The sequence below is a fragment of the Protopterus annectens genome, chromosome 1.part0, assembly GCF_019279795.1.
Source record: "Protopterus annectens isolate FY-2018-M chromosome 1.part0, PAN1.0, whole genome shotgun sequence".
Taxonomy (NCBI): domain Eukaryota; kingdom Metazoa; phylum Chordata; order Ceratodontiformes; family Protopteridae; genus Protopterus; species Protopterus annectens.
The window spans coordinates 1330767018-1330788071 of record NC_056725.1 but is presented as its reverse complement, the minus strand read 5'-3'; positions in this window follow the sequence as shown (position 1 = coordinate 1330788071).

The following is a 21054-nucleotide window of genomic DNA, read 5'->3' as shown; positions in this document are numbered from 1 at the left end:
TAGTAGATCCTCTTAAATCTACAAAAAATTTTGATAGCATATTAAATGAATGGAATTTTTAATTTTTGAATGTTTTTTTTTTTTTTTTTTGTCTGCCAGTTTTCTTGTTCAAAATGTTTTTTTTAACCTTTGATTCTGTACAGGCTATGTATTTAGATTCCTATAATGTAGTATTGTAAACTGACTTATCACCTCTTATTATTCTTTTTTTTTTTTTTTTGTATTATGTAACTATTTGTCTCTATGTGGATCTTTTCTCCCCGGGCCTCTGCTGAAAATGGAAATATATCCAGTCGGACTAGCCCGGTTAACAAATGTAAAATAAAAAATAAATAAATAAAATAAATAATGGCTAGAGGAAGGCTGTCTTCTAGGGCAGGAATCTGACGTCTGCAGAGGCAGCTGGCTCAAAAGGTGGGAGGATGAGCTTCTCCAGAATGAAGGTGAGATCCCATGATGGAACAGGAGTTTTTCTCGGGGGTCTAATGAAAATAACCCCTCTTGGCAGCCGTTTCATGCAAGGATGGAAGAAAGGGGTATTGAATAGGTAGGTAAGCTGAAACTGCAGAAGCATGAATTTTAATACAGGAATAAGAAAGTCCTTTGTCAAAAAGTCCTGATAAATATGAAAGGATCAGGGGCATCTAAGCGTGATCAGGATTCTATCCCTTTTGTCTGCACCATATACTAAATTTCTTCCATTTGGATGAAGACTTTCTTGTGCTCAGCCTCCTGACTACTTCTAGAATGACCAAGACCTGTTTGTCTAGGGCTATCCCCCGCCAGGGGGTCCATGTATCATCCAAGCTGTCAATTTGAGTGTGTTCAGGTTGGGGTGTATAAGCTCTTGTTCTGTGATAATAGGTCCACTCATTGTGGCAGCAACCATGGTTTGTTCTTGCTTAAACTGAACATTAGGGGGATACCAGTGCTGCCTTGGCCTATTTCAGGCTATCAGAATTCCTCTTGGCCCTTCTTCCCTTATCTTCGGCAGTGCCCTAGGGAGCAGTACATGGAAGAGTCATGATTGCTCCCTTCTGAGTTCCTGTTGACAGGACCCCACAGGCCTACTGGAATCCGCTTGCTAATCTCTCAGTCGCTGGTGTTGTCTTTGACTTCTTTCCCTTTGAGGTCTCCTACATCTATAGTTAGACTGGAAGGCTGGAAGGGACAGTGTCTGGTAGGGTAACTGCAACTGAAGCAAGAAGATTGAACCTGAAGAAAGTCCTTGACTGTTTGCATGGACTTGGCATTATCGTCTTCCTTCTTAAGCACAGCTTCAGCCTTGGGGTGAAAGAGAAAATATTTGTCCAAAAGAGCATCTACGACACTATATTTCACATGTTTAGACTACTCCCTCAGCCAAGCACATCTTCTAATTCTAGCTCCTGTATCTGCTTCCCTGCTGGAAGCTTCCACAGCATCATAGACGGTGCAAGGAGTGTTTAGTTACTTGAGAGAAAGAATTGCACAAGTCCAGCAGTTCTTACTTCATCTGGTCTAAAATGGTTTCCTGGCACTTCACCATATGAAAATGGGAACTCAAAGCCCCCATGATCAGGGTAGAATTTCCTTTATGAACCTGTCCAATGCTCTGCTTTCTTCGTCAGTTGGTAGAGGATTTTTTGGAAGTGCTAGCTTTACCTCCCTTAGAACCACGAGAAATCACTTCAGGGTCTACTACAGGATTCTCGAAAATTTGTCTGTGGGAATCCAGAACCCTGTAAAATCTATTAGGTTTCCAAGGGGCAGGGGGGAGGGAATCTGGCTATAAGGAAGAATCCAGAAAAATCATCATCCACTACCTCTAAGACTGGAGGAAAGGCAAAAGGTTTAAGCGCACTGAGTTTTAGAAATTTCCTAACCCTCTTCTTGAATTGTGGATAGTCTTGTGCTTCCCATGTAATGTGCTCCCTCAGGGTATGTAGGGTCTCCCCAAAGGAAATGTCCTCAGGGGGAGGCTGAGGTAAGGTTCTCATCAGAATCGTCATCCCCATATGATGCAATAGATAAACCTTCTTCAAAGGTAAGCTGCATCATTAACATTCCCAGAGTCAAAAGAATCAAACACTCGTGCGGAGATATCCCTTCTCCTTTTACCAGGAGTAGATCCTGGGAGAGAGAGGTACCTGGATCCACAGCCAGCCTAACTAGGTTCTGTTAACAGGCATTGACTGGGGCAAAGTGGATGCAGCCTTTTTACGTGAGGTCTTAGGCGTGGACTTGAGGTCAACATCTGCACTACGGCTAGTATGTAAGTGGTTAGCCAAATCCTAGGGATGGGGAAAGTACAGTTGTGTACACTTACCATAAATGTAAATGTTCGAGTGTATTCACTGTTGCAGTCATCACATTTGGGTTATCTGCTTGCAGTAGCCCTCAGTCGGCCTGATTATCAAAGTCTTGGATCCTGTGTCGGTTGCTGTCTCATCTTCCATGACGTCAAGTAGTCAGGGGTATAAAGCATGCAGCCAACGCCATTACATCAGTTTTTCTTGCCCCAGCTATATATATATATATATATATATATATATATATATATATATATACACACACACATATATATATATATATATATATATATATATATATCTATATCTATATATATATCTATATATATATCTATATATATATATATATATATATATATATATATATATATATATATATATATATATATATATATATATATATATATATATATATATATATATATATAAGGTTACAGCAAATACACCAAAAAGCTTTTAAGCATAGTAAAGGAGAGTAAAGGTATAATAAAAAGAAGTTAGGGGGCTGGGGGGAGGGTAACCAGGACTACAACAGTGAATACACTCGAACATCTACATTTATGGTAAGTGTACGCAACTGTACTATGTTCTTCATGTTTCACTGTTGCAGTCATCACATTTGGGTAGATTCCCAAAGCTAAGGATGGAAGGAGGCATTTAGATAACATTAGGACCAGCTATAAGGCCCTGCAAGACTACAGTGACAAAGCCAGCTCTGGATTTAGAGAAAATTGTAAAATGGTAATGCTTGGTGAAAGTATGTACAGAACTCCAGGCAGCAGCTTTTATTTATTTATTTATTTATTTTATTTTACATTTGTTAACCGGGCTAGTCTAGCTGGATACATATCCGTTTTCAGTAGAGGCCCGAGGAGAAAAGCTCCAATACAAAATGGAAGTAAATGTTTAAATTACAAGATTCAAAGTAGAGTTACAAAAACGAGAATACAGATTCCATATACAGGAATGAAAAAAAATTACATAGATGTTATATAAGACAAAAGGACAAACAGGAGGTTATACAAAAACATTGATTTCGTCATATTAATGGAAAATAGACTGGAATCGGAGATCTTCCTCATTGCTATAAGGAATGAGAGATTTTAGAGATCTGCATTAGGGAAATGGGCTAGGGAGATGTGGGACTAGAAGGTATGAGATATGTAGTTAGTCAGGTTCACGACATGGACATATCCATTGTGTGGAGAGATATTCCTTAAGGTTGTATTTGAACTGATTGAGCGAGGTAGTGAGTCTAAGGTTGTTTGGGAGGGAGTTCCACGGCTTGCCAATGGAATTGGCGTAGAGGGCATCCCCGCCTGAGTTTTTAGCTTTAATGGTTAGGATCTGGATGCTGTTGGATGATCGGAGACTATTGAGGTTAGTGTATGGAGTCAGAATGCTGCACAGTGAGGGAGTTCTATCAGGATGGTTGATTATTTTATACGCTTCGGCGAGTTGGCTAAGTTTGAGGAGATGAGGCAGTTCCAACCAGCCAAGGTTCCTCAGGTTAAGGCAATGATGGGTTCGATAAGGGGAACCTGTAATAAATCTGGCAATGTGGTTGTAGGCAAGAGAGCATGTTAAGTTCACGCTATTGAGGAAAGAGAGGATCGGGAAGCATAGAGGAGGAAGAGAGGAGATGGCACGGGCAATAGTTAATTTGGTAGTGGGAGTTAAGAAGTTTTAATTCTGTACATGGATCCTAGTTTTTGTTAACAGACTTTACTGTTTGGGTAATGTATGTCTAATTTGAGCTTATGATCAATAGTAACACCTAGCAATTTGGTACTGGTGACAGGGGTTATGAGGGTCCCATTATTGGATTTAATATGGAAGGTTATGTTGTTAGTGTTAGGGAGTTCTTTACCTAGCGGTGAGAAGACGTTAGGGAAGAATAGTAATAATTTCGTTTTAGCTGGGTTGAGCAGGAGTTTTAAGTCAGTGAACCATTTTTCAACTAGTGAAAAACAATGTTGTGTGATCGTTTGGAGATTCGAGAGGGAGACGTCTGAGCAGATTAAGGTGGAGTCGTCGGCATATTGGATGCAGGTGGATTTAGGGATGACTGATTGAAGGTCATTTATGAAGATGGAAAACAGAAGTGGGCCCAGTATCGAGCCCTGAGGAACACCTATGGTATTAGGGAGCAGTCCTGATATTCTGTTTTGCCACAGGACAGCTTGTTGCCTACCAGTGAGGTAGGCATTGAACCAGTTTAGTGCTGGAGTGTCCAGACGTAAGGTTTCAAGGATGTTAAGAAGGAGTTGATGATTGACCATATCGAATGCTTTTGATAGGTCCAGAAAGAGGGCAGAGGATATGAGTTTGTTATTACGATTGTTGTTGATTGAGTCAACAAAGGAAAAGAGGGCAGTAGTTGTACTATGGTGTGGGCGAAAACCGTGCTGGGCATTGGACAAGAGATGATTAGAGGTTAGATAGTGAAGAAGTTGTTTGTGGATGCATCTTTCCATGATTTTCGCTATTGGGGACAGGATGGCTATTGGTCTATAATTTGACGTTTCCATGGAGGTACCTCCTTTGTGAAGCGGAATGATATAAGAAGTCTTCCAAATGGAGGGAATGTTCATCTCAGTTATAGTTCTATTGATATGGGGTAGGCTATTTCATCAGATGCAATTTGTAAGAATTCCGCAGGAAGGTGGTCAGCCGCTAGGGTGGTTGGTTTGAGTTTTTTTAGGAGGGAGCGTACATAGGAGGAAGAGACTGGCTTTAAATTGAATGGGGTAGGGGTGTCAACATGCACTTTAGCAGCAGGTTGGGGAGTGGAGGTTAGTTGACTGGCTAGGGTTTGGATAGTCTCAGTGAAGAAGGAGTTAAAGGTGTTGGCTACTTCTTCTTGCCCTTTCTCTAACAATTTCTCGGGGGTTGGGGTGGAAGTTTTACCTGGGTGCAGAAGGTTGTTAAAACCTGCCCAGAATTTCTTTGGGTTGTTCTGGTGTTTTTGCTGGAGGTTGCAGAAGTATTGTTATTTATCTTTGGTAATAGCAGTTTTAGTGGCGTTTCTTAGTTGTTGAAATTTATAACGGTCTTGGGAGGTTTTTGTGGCTCTCCATTTATCCCAGGCTTGGTCACGGAGTTTGATTTTGGATTTAGTATCTCTAGTTTGCCAAGGTGCTATACGAGTTTTGGTTCTAATTTGTCTATGTGGGGCATGTGAGTCAAGTATCTTAAGGAATGTGTCATTGAAGTGGGACACACTCTCTTCTAGTGATAGAGTTTTTAGTATGGTCCAGTTGCAGGATTTCAGGTCGGCAAGAAATAGTTGTGGGACGAATTTTTTTTTTGTTTCTGATTAGTCTATATAGGGGGGGGGTTAGAAGTTGGGCATTTATGTTTAATGATATAAGTTATTAGGTGGTCGCTGAGGTCACAGGGAAGGGTACCAGTGGTGTAGTTATTAGAGTCCCTATTAGTTAGGATCCAGTCAATAATACTTTCTTTTTGAAGTGAGTTGCCGATTCTGGTTGGGGATAGGATATTTTGGGAAAAAACATGTAGGTTAATAGGTTGTGGAGTTATATGGGTAGAAAAGAGAGACCAGTCAATGTTGACGTCTCCAAGTACTATGGTTTCTTGTGGGTAGTTGGTGGCTAGCCAGCTCAGGGTTTGCTCCAGGTTTTCTGTGTTCTTCCCTGGTGGGATATAGGTTACAATAAGGTTGATGCGTTTTTGAGTGTTTAGGCAGATCTGTAGGGCAATAATTTCTAGGTTAGAGATCATAGGAGGTTGTACTTGATTCTTAAGGATGTTCAGGGTATTTTAAAACATAATAGCTATTCCTCCACCTTTTTTCTTTGCACGATCAGCCCTGAGAATATTGTAGATACACCTCTGAGAAAGGCTGTAGAGGCAGAAGCAGCCCTGGTTGAATGGGGTCTAATTCCCTGTGGGATAGGTTTTCCATGGTGCTTATAGCAGAAATGAATGCAATGGCCTATCCATTTAGAAATGGTTTGCTTTGAAATAGCCCTTTCCCTCTGCCCCTGCAGCAAATGCCACCAGCAGTTGTTCAGATTTCCTTTGAGGTTTAGTCGTATCCAAGTAAAATCTAAGTTGTCTGTGCACATATAAGGAGTGCAGTATCCTTTCCCCTTTGTTCTGTGGATTAGAAAAGGTCATGGCAAATGAATGGACTGATTAAGAGCCACACTGGATACCACCTTGGGCATGAAGGAGGGATTGGTCCTGAGGGACACCCAGTATGCATGAAATATGATGAAAGGCTCCACTGCCATAAGGGCCTGTAGTTCAGATACCCTTCTTGCTGAAGTAATTGCTAAAAGGAAGGCTGTTTTCCAAGAAAGAAATTTTAACTCTGCTCTTACAGCTGGCTCAAAAGGAGGAAGATTGAGTTTTTCCAGTACAAAGTTAAGGTCCCAGGCTGGAGTTGGGGCTCTCCTGGGTGGTCTTAAGTTTTTGGCCCCTCTGAGGAACTGCCTGAGCAGTGGATGAAAGAAGAGGGGTGGTTCTGTGTTGTAATGAGCTGAAATGGCTTAGGTGTGAATTTTGATGGAGGAAAAAGAAAGGCCCTTGTGAAACATCTCAGTTAAATATTGAAGAATCCAAGGTAAATTGGGCGCTGCTGTGCCCATCCATTGAGTTTGGTTCCAGGCACAAAATCTTTTTCATTTTTCAGCATAAGATTTTCTAGTACTAGGCCTCCTTGCCTCCAAAATGACATCCAGCACTTGTTTGCTGAGGGATGGTAATGGAGAGATTAGGAAATTAGCCAGGCTTCCAGGTTCAGGGTTTGAAGCTGAGGGTGCAGAATCTGGCTCTCCTGCTGTGACAGCAGGTCAGGGATCTGAGGCAGGTGCCATGGAGCCATCAGTGACAGACTGTGCAAGAGGGGGTACCAGTGCTGGTGTGGCCAGTCTGGTGCAATCAGTATTGTCCTTGGTTTGTCCTGTTTGATCTTTAGTAGTACTTTGGAGAGGAGAAGCAGAAGAGGAAAGGCATAAACTGATAGATTTTTCCAGCTGAAGGACAGAGCAGATTTTTCCAGCTGAAGGACAGAGCAGCCACTTTCCAAGCTTGTTTGTGGGGAGTCCTTGTGCAGAATTTGTTCAATTGGTAGTTCTGTGGGGAGGCAAACAGGTCTATATCTGGACGCCCCCATTTGTTCATCAATATGTTGAAAATCTTTGGTTCCAGTTTCCACTTGTGTGGGTCCATGAGGTTTCTGCTGAGTTTGTCTGCCAGTGTATTTAGTTTTCCTGGCAACTGAGCCTGTAGATGCACTTGGTAGCTCAAGGCTGTGTTCCACAGAGCCATGGTTAGTCAGCAGAGGGGGTAAGAATGGGTACTCACCTGCTTCTTTATGTACCACATAACAGTGGTGTTGTCCGTCCTTACCATTAATTGTCCTGGAAGAATGTGGTCCTTGAAGGATGTCAGAGCAATCTGTACAGCTACCATTTCTTTTTGATTGATTATGCAGGTGCATTTGACTTGGGTTCCATTTGCCCTGAATGCACTTCCCTGCCAGGTGAGCCCCCCATGCAAAGTCTGATGCATCTGTTGTTAGGGTTTGGGCGGCAGGGGGTAGAGTGAATGGTAGTCCCTTGTATTGGTGGCAGGCCTCTACCCACCAAAGGAACTCTAACTGTAGGCAAGGTATGGTAGGAATCATTGCTTCTAGATCCTGAGAATGTTGACACCATAGGCTTTTTAGATACCATTGTATTTTCCTCATATGCAGTCTTGCATATGGAATTAGTAGAATGCAGGAGGCCATGAACCCCAAGGCTTGCAGTATTTGTCTTGCAGATATCTGGGTTTTAGACTGAGTACTGGCGACTGGCTTAGAAGAAGCGTCGTTGGCAGCTTTGGACCTAGGTGGCCTGTCTCTGTCTTTATCTTTGAAGTAAGTTATCAAATTAATTTGCTTCTCTGGCGTGAGGAAAGCCATCTGGGAAGTTGCGTTCAAGCTTGCTCACAGGAATATAAGTTGTTGACAGGGTACCAGATGTGATTTCTTTTCGTTTATGGTGTACCCCAGACAAGTTAGCACCTTTTGTACAAATGCCAGATGATTCAGAAGTATGTCCTGGCTTTCTGCCTGAATTGGATAAGGAACTTGTGAGCATCAGGAACCCTGTAATATCTATCAGGCTTTCTGGGAGCAGGAGGTAGAGTCAGGGGCCAAGCTAGATTCAGAAAAGGCATCATCAACAATGTCTAGTACAGGAGGGATAGCTAAAGGCCTGTGCTGGGGTAGGAGTAAGAAATCCCTAAGCCTCTTTTTGGAATCAGAGTAATCCTGGCTTTCCCAGTGAAAGTGCTCCCTAAGAGTATGCAGGGTTTCACCAAAAGAGAAATCCACTGGGGGGAAGCAGAGGGAATAGAGTCCTCTGCATCAGAATCCTCATAGGTAGAGAAGGGTAAATCCTGGTCATCAGAGGAAACAGACATTTCAGAATCCTGGTCAGAAGTATAAGCAAATTCAGTCCTAGGCCTCTTAGAGGGGGAAGGTTGGCTTCCCCGGATTAAAGTATTAAGATTTTCAGCCATTCTTATCATCTGTTTTTTCGGCATAGAGGCCTGACCATGCAGTCTGGGCATCGGTTTTCTAGGCATAGTTTGAGTTTTAGGCTTTGAAGAAGAAGATGGCGTCAGTTTAATATGCAAGTCAGTAGGCCTGAATACATCCTCAGAAGCCGGTGCCTGCACAGCGGCTCTGGACCCATCCAAGGCAGGGACATCCGCAGGTTCCACAGTTGAAACCTCTTGCAGCATACCAGACTCCAAATGGGTCTCAGTAGAGGCCTGAAAATCTAGTAGCGGGTATCAGGGGCTGCGAAAGCGGCTCACTGAGTACTGGCGACTGGCTTAGAAGAAGCGTCGTTGGCAGCTTTGGACCTAGGTGGCCTGTCTCTGTCTTTATCTTTGTGTTTTTTTGGAATCTCGGTAGTCGGATGGCTTACTGAAGACATATCTGGATAATTGAACCGAGTACCAAAATATTTGGAAGCTTAAATATACTGACAACGAATAGTTTGTTGCTTAAATAAGGCACAAAATCGACAGAGGTACGTTGTGGTCAGGGCCTAGGCAAGGAATACAGTACGAATGAAAATCTTTGTGAGGCATTTGCTTGCCACAAGAAATACAATTACTGACGTTTATGGACATCAGTTTAGAGCAAGAAAAAGTTTAACGGGGTACTTAGCTTTAGTTGAAGACTTCGGTTCTGAAACTCGAAAACAAAAATTTCAGGAGTCTGCTGACCGGCACTTGCGAACTGCTTCTACTACGGGCACCGTATGGCAAGAAAGACTGATATAATGGCATCGGCTGCATGCTTTATACCCCCGACTACCTGACATCACGGAAGATGAGACAGCAACTGACGCAAGACCCAAGACTTTGATAATCAGGCCGACTGAGGGCTACTGCAAGCAGATAACCCAAATGTGATGACTGCAACAGTGAAACACTCAAACATCTGAGGGGCTCTCCTGACGATGAGAGATTCCGGACACCCCCTCAACAGTATGAGAGCAGTTGTTGGAAGCTTGAACCTGCAAGGTGGTTCTGGTCCTAAATGACGAGCTAAGTCCTTCAACTTATGCGGAAGTACAGGGACGTGGCAGCACATTAGACTCTGAAAGGGTCTCAACAGAGGCCTATGCTACAACCTCAGTCATTGAGGGGGAATACAAAGCGTCTTGCCTTCACCTACAATAACAAGCCTAGGTGGACTGGCTGATGGTGAATGAGTGTCACCCCTAACCCTAAGTTTTTGAAGCTTTTCTTTTTAATGCCTAGGGAGATCAACCTCGGCCTAACCAGCAGATGACATAGTACAGGAAGGCCCTAGCGACTCGCTAAAGTGCTTAGCTAACATCTCGGCCTTATGCTTGATCGTTCTACTGTTAAAGGGAGTACTGTACCGACAGTTAGATACATAGTGTCCTGGGCCCAAACAAGTTATGCAAAAGAAGTTAAAGTCCAAGTGAGGTATCTGCTTACCACAGCAGAGACAGTTACTAACTTTCTCTAACAGTAGTCAAGAAACAAATGAAAAGCTCCCCAATGGGGTACTTAGCTTTAGATATCTTCCTTCTCTGGTGCAGACCAACAGATGCACTAACTAGCACTCTGCTGCAGGCTATGACGGCAAGAAAAATATTGAGGTTATGGCGCCAGCTGATTCCCTTTATACCCAAATGTCTTGACGTCAGTCAGGGCATTTGCAACTACAGACACAGAAGAACATTCTGTGGTAGTCAGGCCAGCCAAGGGCTTCCATGGCAGGAAATTCCATCAGTTACAACTGTAACAGTAAAATACAAACAACATCCTAAAGCATGTCCTCAAAGAATTGGTGTCTGAAAGGGATCAGAATCCTATCATTCATAACGTCACATTGAGAGGTGACAGACTGGGGTAGACAAGAGAGCCCCAGCACTCTGTAAATAAGTCCACTTTGTGGGGCAGCTTATGGTGCTGACCCTTGGCTATGTGAGAGAAGGGGGAAAGTACAGTTGTGTACACTTACCATAAATGTAGATATTCAAGTGTATTTACTGTTGCAGTCATTACATTTGGGTAATCCTGCTGGCAGGTTGCCCTCAGCCGGCCTGAATTCCAAAGTCTTGGGTCCTGCGTCGGCTGCTATCGCCCCTTCCCTGACGTCAAGTCATCAGGGGTATAAAAGAAGCAGCCGACGCCATTTTCTTCAGTTTTTCTTGCCCCAGACGTTAGGTGCCCCCAAAAAGGGTAGCCAAACTTTTAGTTATGTACTTACCATAACTTTAGATGTATGGGATCCATCTCGCCTACATTCTGTACTGATGGGTTCGGAGCCGATCCTCGGCTCCGACTCAGCACACTATACTATAGAACGAAGTCTCTTATTGGCTGAGCTATCCCACCTCCCAGGATGCACCACCACTGCTTCCCCAGATCTTGTTTGTCCGCACACATGCACACATACATAGACTGTTGATATAATATTGCCAGTTGTTTCAAGAGATGAAACAGTTAAACTCGGACCGTCCGGTCTCTTCTGATCTCCAAGGCAGGGGGAAGGAGGGTGGGTTATTAGGAATGTAGGAGAGATGGAACCCATACATCTAAAGTTATGGTAAGTACATAACTAAAAGATGTAATGTGATCCTATCTCTACATTCTGTACTGATGGGACAGCGTCCCTAGCACCTGATTCCTGGGTGGCTCACTGGAAAACACTCCTGAGAACTGTGGAACCGAAGGAAGCTCGCCCCCGAGATGCCACATCCAATTTGTAATGAGAAATAAAGGTGTGAGGAGAAGACCAAGTAGCTGCCGCACAAATGTCACTAATAGCAAGCTTGGAATGAAAAGCTGCCGAAGTAGCCATAGCCCTGGTAGAATGAGCTTTCACTGTAGCTATGAGTTCTTTGTTAGAAATGAAGTAAGTATGACTGATACAGTCTCTGATCCACTTGGCAATAGTGACTTTCGTGACGGCTTTGCCTAATTTAATGTCCGAAAAGGACACAAACAACTGATCTGTTTTTCGGTGGTGGTCGCCCTATCCAAATAGAAGCGTAATTGTCTGTGGACATCCAAGGTGTGAAAGATGTATTCCGCTCTGTTTGAATACTTCGGGAAGAAAACTGGAAGTTCCAGTGATTGTTGCAGACAAAAATTAGAACAAACCTTAGGAACAAAGGATGGGTTTGGTCTGAGGGATACTCTATCCTTGTGAAAAACTAGGTATGGTGGTTTAACATATAGGGCTTGAAGTTCTGAAACTCGCCTGGCTGATGTAATTGCAACTAAAAAAGCATTCTTCCAAGAAAGAAATTTTAAGTCACAAGTTGCTGCCGGTTCAAAGGGGGAAGAGGTTAAAGCACCTAACACGACATTAAGGTCCCACGGTGGAGCGGGATGAGATATCGGGGGCCGTAGCAGCCCAGCACCTTTCATGAAGGCTTTACACAACTTGTTGCTCATCAAAGGTGGTTCTATGCTCACATGAAAATTGGAAATAGCCGCCAATTGAACTTTGATGGTACAGACCGAACCTTGATTGAACAGAGAAGCTAAAAACTTCAGAACCTCTGCCACCGGGGCTGTCATGGGGTCTAAGCCCCGGAGTTGGGCCCAAATAGCAAATCTCTTCCATTTGCTACTATACATTTTCTTAGTAGAAGCCTTGTGGGCCGAGGACAAGATATGTATGACTTCCGGGTCCAAAGCCTGATTCCTGACTAAGGTCGGAAGAGGAGGAGCCAAGCTATTAACTTCAACGAGTGGAGGGACTGATGAAGCTGTCCCGACTGATGTGTCAAGAGATCCGGAACCTGGTCCAGGAACCATGGACCGTCCAGTGCATATTTGCGAAGAAAGGGAAACCAGACTTGACGAGGCCAGTATGGGGCCACTAGAATCATTTTGCTCTCCAAGCGAATCGCCTTCTGGATCACCTTGGGAAGAAGGGGAACCAGTGGAAAGGCGATAGCAGACCGGGCCAAGCTTGGACTAGGGCGTCTTGGAAATCTCCCCGAACTGGGGTGAGAGAGAAGAACTGTTGGCGTGTTGAGGGGGTTGCAAAGGTCGCAACAAGGAATCCCCCATCTCCTGAAAATCTGAGTTGCCACTCTGTCATTCAGAGACCACTCGTGAGGGGAGAGAATAGTTCTGCTCAGTTTGTCGGCTATCACATTGGATCTCCCTGGAATGTGTGTTGCTACCAGAAAATGTTTGGTTGCAATCGCCCAATCCCATACCTTCATGGCCTCTCTGCAAAGGGGGTAGGATCTGGTCCCTCCTTGCTTGTTCAGGTACCAGACTACCGACATGTTGTCGGACTGAATGGCGATCGTGCCCTGGGGGAGGTAACTGTGTAGTGCTTGCAGCAATAGAAGCACCGCCCTCATTTCCAGTATGTTGATGTGGAGGAGACTCTCGTTGGAGTGCCACTTGCCTTGGACTGACCTGCCCAGGTAATGTCCCCCCCACCCCGTCTGGGAGGCATCCGTAGTCAATGTGGCCACTGGAGGTGGTGGAACGAAGGGTCGCCCCTGATCCAGGTTGGAGGAAAGAAGCCACCAACGAAGGTCATGTTTGCACGTCTCTGTGATCAGAATGTGGTGACTGAGTGGGAGATCCTGATAAGACCACTGGACTGACAGGAGCCACTGGAGAATCCTCATATGTAGTCTTGCTAAGGGGACTAGGAGAACGGTGGCCGACATGGAACCTAACAGTTGTAGGACCATCCTTGCTGGGGCTCGACGTTTGAGGAGCAAAGCTCAAACTTGAGACTGTAGGGTTTCTATCCTCTCTGCAGGAAGATAGACTCGCATTTGCTTCGAGTCTATCTCTGCTCCGATAAACCGAATGCGCTGAGATGGCAACAACACGGACTTTGTCCAATTGAAGGTGATTCCTAGGGAGTTGCCTAGAGATATCATGGCTGCTAGATTTTGCAAGAGTAGATGCCTGGAGGTGGCAGTTAGGAGCCAGTCGTCTAGGTATGGAAACATCTGGAATCCTAGACTTCTCAGGTGAGCAGTCACCACCGCCAAACATTTGGTGAACACCCTGGGGGCTGTGGTGAGACCAAAGGGCAGTGCACGGAACTGGAAATTACCGTCTCCCAGGCTGAAGCGCAAGTGTCTCCTGGACGCCTGATTTATCAGGATGTGATAATAGGCGTCCTTGAGATCTATGGAGCACATCCAAACACCTTTCTCCAGCAGCGGGAGAATGGATTGCAAGGTGACCATCCGGAACTTGGACTTTTCACTGATCGATTTAGCTTGCTGAGATCCAAAATGGGCCTCAAGTCCCGGTCTTTTTGGCACCAAAAGAATCTTGAGTAAGTCCCTAATCCGTCTGGCTCATGGGACAGGTTGGATGACTCCTTTTGAAGCAGCTTTGATATTTCGTTGGCTGCAAGATCCCGTTGACTGGGTGGTGGGTCTGGGATTTTCGGGATGGAGGGGTTGAGAAAGGGGATGGTGTAACCTCCGGCGATGATTCGAGCACCCATCGGTCCTGAGTGATACTCTCCCAGGCCTTTAGGTGCTTGACGACCCCGACTGGCTCCGAGCTGCACAGTCGGGCACTCCTTCAGGGATGCTGGAAGGTTGAGGAGCCACGAAAGGACTCGCGGTCTCCAGTGTTGCGGGGCCTCCGCCGCCTCTGGGATGGCGTCTTCCTGAAAAATTTCCCTCCTCTGCCTCTAGAAGGGGTCGCTCTGCTAATAGTAAGGCTTTAGATTTACGGAACCACATTTTCCCCTCTTCTAGCCTTGGGATAAGGCCTGAAGGGAGTGGAAAACCGTGCCCCTCGGCAGTTAAAGTCTTACCCTCTTGTTCACAGCGAGTCAAGGTGTCCTTTACCTTGGGTCCAAACAAAGAGGACCCATCAAAGGGAGCCGGCAAAGGAAGACTTAAAGGCCTCCGCCAAATGACACAGGCGGAGCCAGGCTTGTCTCCGTGAGAGCAACGCCTGTTCCTCGCCCTGCTCGGCTCCATATGAAATGAGCCTCATGGACGAAGTTCGATAACGATGATAGGGTAGCCAGCTGAGAGTTAACCGTCTGGGCCAACTGCTCAGGTAAGTTACCAGAGAGGGTATCTGAAAGTTCCTTGACCAGATCCCTCTGAAGTCTGGTGAAGTGCAAATAATTCAGAGACCTTAAAGTAAAGGTTGCTGAAGTAAGAGTGCGCTTCCGTGCATCCATGCTCCTAGACTCTTTATTAGGAGGATGGATGGACGTTGAAGCCTCTGCCACATCTTGTTGGGTAGCAGATGCCACCACCAGGGCATCTACAGCCACACCTTTAGAGAGAAAATCCTTTTCAGGGGGTGCTGAGAGAAATTTACTGGGGCAAGCTGGCACCGTTCCACAGAATCTGGGTGTTCCCACGCCCTTCGAGAGATCAAATCCAGAAGCTCATCTAAGGGCGGAGACACCCAGGAGGCGGAGGGCTGAGCCCCGAAGGCCTTGAGGAATACCGACTCCTCAGCGGAAGGGGGTTTGGACTGCCAGTCGCCTCGCTGCTTCAGGATCTCCAAAATGTCCGCAAAGGAGACATAATCTGAGGACGACTTGGGGGACCCTTCCGCATCATCGAGGTCGGTGTCCGAGGTGAGAGACTCGTCAGGGGAGTCGACGTGCTTCCTCTTGCACTGTCTTTTCCTCGGAGGTTCCTCTGAAGACACTTCGGAGGGACCTTCGGGAAGGAGGGAAGCCCCAATGGGGGGGTGGCCTCAGGCCCCAGGGCTCCGCTGTCTTGAGACAGGGGGACTACAAAGGAACCAGTCTCCGTGCCAAGGGAAGGTGACGGTGAGACGGTGGAGGTGGCCAAAGAAGATTTGGCCAAAGCACTCCTCATGGCCCTGAAGGCGGGACCCCCAGAGTCCTGGGAAGGTCCAACCCCGAGCCATAACAGTAGAGCGCACTCCCGCAGCCGCACACTGAGAGGGAGGCTCGAACCGAAAACATTGGTCCCGGCCACCCCGGGCCGACAGAGGAGGTCCGTGTACCAAACTCCGACCCGAAAGGCGGGGTTGGAGTAAGGGTCGGAACTGACCCGAAAACCTCCACCGGCTCCACCAGCACCAACTCCAACAGTGCCAAGGCTGTTGGAGGAGGAACCAAGACAACAGGGTGGGAAACCGGCTCCGGAGCCGACTGGGCTGGAGCCGAAACCAACTTTTGAAAGACCGGAGACTGAAACAGCCTTTGAAGCACCCTGTCTATGTCTGAATCTGATATTCTCGAAGACAGAGAAGAGATCGAACGAGTTTGAGTCGACTTCTCCACCAGTTCCGAAGGACTGGGGGACCGGCTCCAAATAGTCTCGATAAATATCGGTGCCGAGGAGACTCCACAACCATTGCAATTTCCCTCGGGCCGTGGACTTCGGGCCAAAGGAAGAGTCTGCGCGGGCAACTCTCATCGGCTCTGAAGACACTGGAGCCGCTGAACGTGACCCGCCTCTCCTTGCGGGCCAGAGGAGTCGAGGCTGGAGGCATCGAGGCAGACTGTTCCGCCTCAAGTCCGTGGAGCCGATGGAGAAGCCTGCCGAGATTTCTTTGTAGCTGGTTCCAACGGGCTGGTCGGAGCCGACGATTTCTTCTTCTTTAAAGGTGAAGAGGAAGAAGATAAAGCCTCCTCAAAGAAAGGGGTGATAAACCCTTTTAAAATCAATTTGTTTTTCCTCTCTTGGAGGACACGGGAGGAAAAAGCGCGACAAACGCTGCATGACTCCTGAAGATGCTTAGGGCCTAAACAATAAATGCACAAAGAGTGGTCGTCCGTAATGGACATTTTGTAACTGCATTTAGAGCACTTTTTGAATCCAGATGGTCTGTGCTCTTTCGACATGTTGACACACAAATTATTACCACAGAAAAAATCTTTAACAAAAAATTAGCTTAAAGAAATACGTAAGCTGAGGACAAGGCCCCTCTAACTGAAACGGAATCACTTGTACTCAAAACTAGAACACTATACCACAAAAGACTCACACTAAGAAGTTCCAACAATGCGCAAGGGCAAGGCCCCTCTAACTTAAACGGATCCTTTCCCTCAAACTAAGACAATTTTACCACAAAAAGAACTCAATCTCACAGTCACACAACAACGAATAGCTGTTAAAACAGCTTTTGGGTAGATTAGCCAAAAATTTCTGACAGAAATTTTAAGTAACAAGCACTTAGCTCAGCCAAGTCCGAGACCACGTCTTTGCTGTAGAAGCGGCAAACGAGATCTGGGAAGCAGTGGTGGTGCATCCTGGGAGGTGGGATAGCTCAGCCAATAAGAGACTTCATTCTATAGTATAGCGGAAATGAAACCGTATATACGGGCAGGATCGGCTCCGAACCCATCAGTACAGAATGTAGGCGAGATAGGATCACATTACATCTTTATATATATATATATATATATATATATATATATATATATTCAGAAATACACCAATATAAATTTTACCTTCATCTACAAGCAAATACACCACATAGGTAGTATAAACCAGAGAAGGAAAGATAAGATCCAAAAGAAAAAAGGGGGAAGGCGGGTGGGTAACCTGGACTGCAACAATGAATACACTCGAACATCTACATTTATGGTAAGTGTACACAACTGTACTATGTTCTTCGTGATTCTCTGTTGCAGTCATTACATTTGGGTAGAGTCCCAAAGCTATGGTTGGGAGGCTGGAACTAGACAGCAGTAGGAGCGGCTATGAGGCCCTGCAGAACTGCAGTGGCAAAGCCTGCCCTGGATTTAGAGTAGAGTGGCAGATGATAATGCTTTGTAAAGATGTGCACTGAACTCCAAGTAGCCACCTCTAAAATGTCTTTGATTGGTACACCCCTGAGAAAGGCTGCTGAGGTGGCTGCAGCTCTGGTGGAATGAGGCCTAATGCCCTTAGGCACTGGCTTGCCATGGTGCAAGTAGCAGAAATGAATGCAGTGGCCTAACCACTTAGAAATAGTCTGCTTGGAGATAGGCTTTCCTTGTGATCCTGCAGCATATGCCACTAGTAATTGCTCTGTCTTCTTGAAAGCTTTGGTTCTATCCAAGTAGAATCTAAGCTGTCTGAGTACGTCCAAAGAATGCAGAATTTGCTCCCCCTTGTTCTGTGGATTTGGATAAAATGTTGGCAGATGGATGGCTTGGTTAAGAGCCACACTGGACACTACTTTAGGCATAAATGTTGGGTTTGTACTCAGGGAGACTCTGTCTGGATGAAAAATGATGAAAGGTTCCACAGCTATGAGTGCCTGTAGCTCTGAAACTCGTCTTGCAGACGTAATTGCTAAGAGCAGAGCTGTTTTCCAAGATAAAAACTTCATATCTGCAGTAGCAACTGGCTTAAAGGGAGGCAGGGTGAGCTTTTCCAAGACATAGTTGAGGTCCCATGCAGGTATTGGTAGTCTCCTTGGGGGCCTTAAATTTTTGGCTCCTCTGAGGTACTGCCTTAATAAAGGGTGAGAAAAAAGTAATGGCTCTGTATTGTAATGAGCTGAAATGGCAGAGGCATGAATTTTAATTGATGAAAATGATAGGCCTTTGTCCAGCATCTCAGTTAAGTATTGCAAAATCTGAGGAATATTTGGTACCACTGTATCAGTTCCTTGTGTCTGGTTCCAGGCACAGAATCTCTTCCATTTTCCAGCATAAGACTTTCTAGTACTAGGCCTTCTGGCTTCCAGAATGACATCCATCACAGCTTTACTGAGAGGTGTTTTTTGTATGACTACATTATCCGCCATGCTGCCAAGTTTAATGTTCTGAGTTGGCTGTTCATGATCTGATCGTTTTGCTGGGACAGTAGTCGAGGTATTTGAGGTAAGATCCAAGCTGGGTATAGAGATAAGTTCCTTAGTATTGGATACCAGTACTGGCGTGGCCAGTCTGTGGCAATCACTATCATCTTTGGCTTCTCCTGTCTGACCTTTAGGAGCACCTTGGGGAGGAGAGGCAGTGGAGGAAAGGCATATACCGATAGGTTTTTCCAGCTGAAAGATAGGGCATCCACTTTCCATGCTTGTCTGGGATAAGTCCTTGTGCAGAATCTTTTTTAGCTGGTAATTGAGAGGGGAGACAAACAGATCTATGCCCAGGCATCCCCATTTCCTCGTTATCATGCTGAAGACTTGTGGATCCAGCTTCCACTCATGGGGATCCATGAGGTTTCTGCTTAGTTCATCTGCCAGATTATTTTCCTTTCCTGGCAGGAATTGTGCCGGCAGATGTACTTGGTAAGTCAAAGCTGTGTCCCACAAGGTCATGGCTAGTCTGCAAAGGGGGTAAGAATGTGTGCCCCCCTGCTTGTTTATATACCACATGACCATGGTGTTGTCTGTCTTTATCAGTAGTTGTCCCGGATAAAGTAGGTCCTTGAAGGCTGTCGGGGCATTTTGAACAGCTAACATCTGTTTTTGATTGATATGTAGATGCATTTGGTTTGAGGACCATGTTCCCTGAATGCATCTTCCTGCCATGTGGGCTCCCCAGGCATAGTCTGATGCATCCGTTGTTAGTGTCTGCCTGGCTGGAAGTAATGTGAATGGCTGTCCCTTGTTCTGGTGACAAGCCTTTGCCCACCATCGAAACTCCTGTTGCAGGCAGGGAATGAGAGTAATGACCGTTTCCAGGCTGTGGCAATGTTGAGTCCAAACACTTTTTAGGTACCATTGAGGTTTCCTCATATGCAGTCTTGCATATGGAATTAGTAGGATGCAGGATGCCATGAAGACCAAAGCCTGCAGAATTTTTCTTGCAGATAACTGGGCCTTTGTTGCTAACATTTTCAAATAGGTAGTCAGTTGCCTTTGTTTGCATGGCGTGAGATAAGTCATCTGGCCAGTTGTATTCAAGCTTGCACCCAAGAATGTTATCTCTTGTGAGGGAACTAGTTTTGATTTCTTTTTGTTGACTGTGTACCCTAGGCATGTTAGAGGTCTTTTCACAAACGCCAGGTGTTGAAGGATGTCCTTGTTCTCTGCTTGAATGAGACAGTAGTCCAAGTAAGGATATATTTGTATTTCTCTTTGTCTGCAGAATGCAATTACTAGTGCCAGGCACTTTGTAAAGACCCTGAGCGCAGTAGATAAGCCAAAGGGCAGTGCAGAGAATTGGTAATGCATTGAACCAGCCTTGAATCTTAGGTATTTTCTGCATAATTGTCTGATTGGAACATGCAGGTATGCCTCCTTTAGATCTAAAGTCACAAGCCAAGCATTCTTGTCCAGCATGGGCAGAAGCTGCTGCAAAGTCAACATTTTGAATTTTGGAATATCCAGGAAAGTGTTCAGAATAGATAGGTCCAGTATCGGCCTCCAGGCCTTGTCCTTTCTGGGTACCAAGAACAGTCTTGAGTAAAATCCTTGTCCCTGCTCCTGCTCTGGTACTTGTTGAATGGCCCCCATGTGCATGAGGGATGAAACTTGTTTTTGTGCCTCTGCCCATTGATTTTTTTGGCAGATCTGGCCAGCCGTTTGCCTTTAGCAGAGTATGGAAATGGAACCTGTAAGCCTTGTGACACTATGTTTAGAACCCACTTGTCCTGGGTTATGATGTGCCAATTTTGAGCAAAAAGTGCTAATTCCCCCCAAGGGTGCTGCCAGAAGATAAGTGCTTGGTGCAGGCAGGGGGAAGTCATTGGGACTTTCTGTATGTTTGTGATATATCTTCTCCAGCTTTGGAGGTAGAAGCACCCCATTGCTTGGGCCTATAAGAACCTTGCCCTGGGATCTGCCCCTAGGGCATCTGGATCTGCCCGACACAGGAAAGGACCATTTTTTTGTAGGCCAGTGTCTACTAAACCTAGGTGGCTGTACTTGTAAAAATCTTTGACAATTTGCACAGATTTAGCTTTGTCCTCCATTTTCTTTAACACCTCTTCTGCCTTAACACCAAACAAAGTATCATGCTGTAAAGGTGCATCTAGTAATTTAACTTTAACATGATCAAGCAGATTTTGTTCCTTTAACCAAGCATGCCTCCTAATTACAACTGCGGTCCTGCAGGAGGCCTCCAAAGAATCAAAACCACATTGCAAAGTATGTTTTCCAACTTGTTCTGCTGCATACAATAAATCCTGCATTTCCTTGTTTTCTGCACATTCAGAATTTAACAACATTTTCTGTTTAAGCAATCCCATGACATGTTGCTGATACTTAAGCATATGAAATTGACAGTTTAAGGCCCTTATAGCCAAAGTTGCAGATGTGTAAACCTTTTTTCCCCATCTATCCATTGCCCTTGAATCTCTGT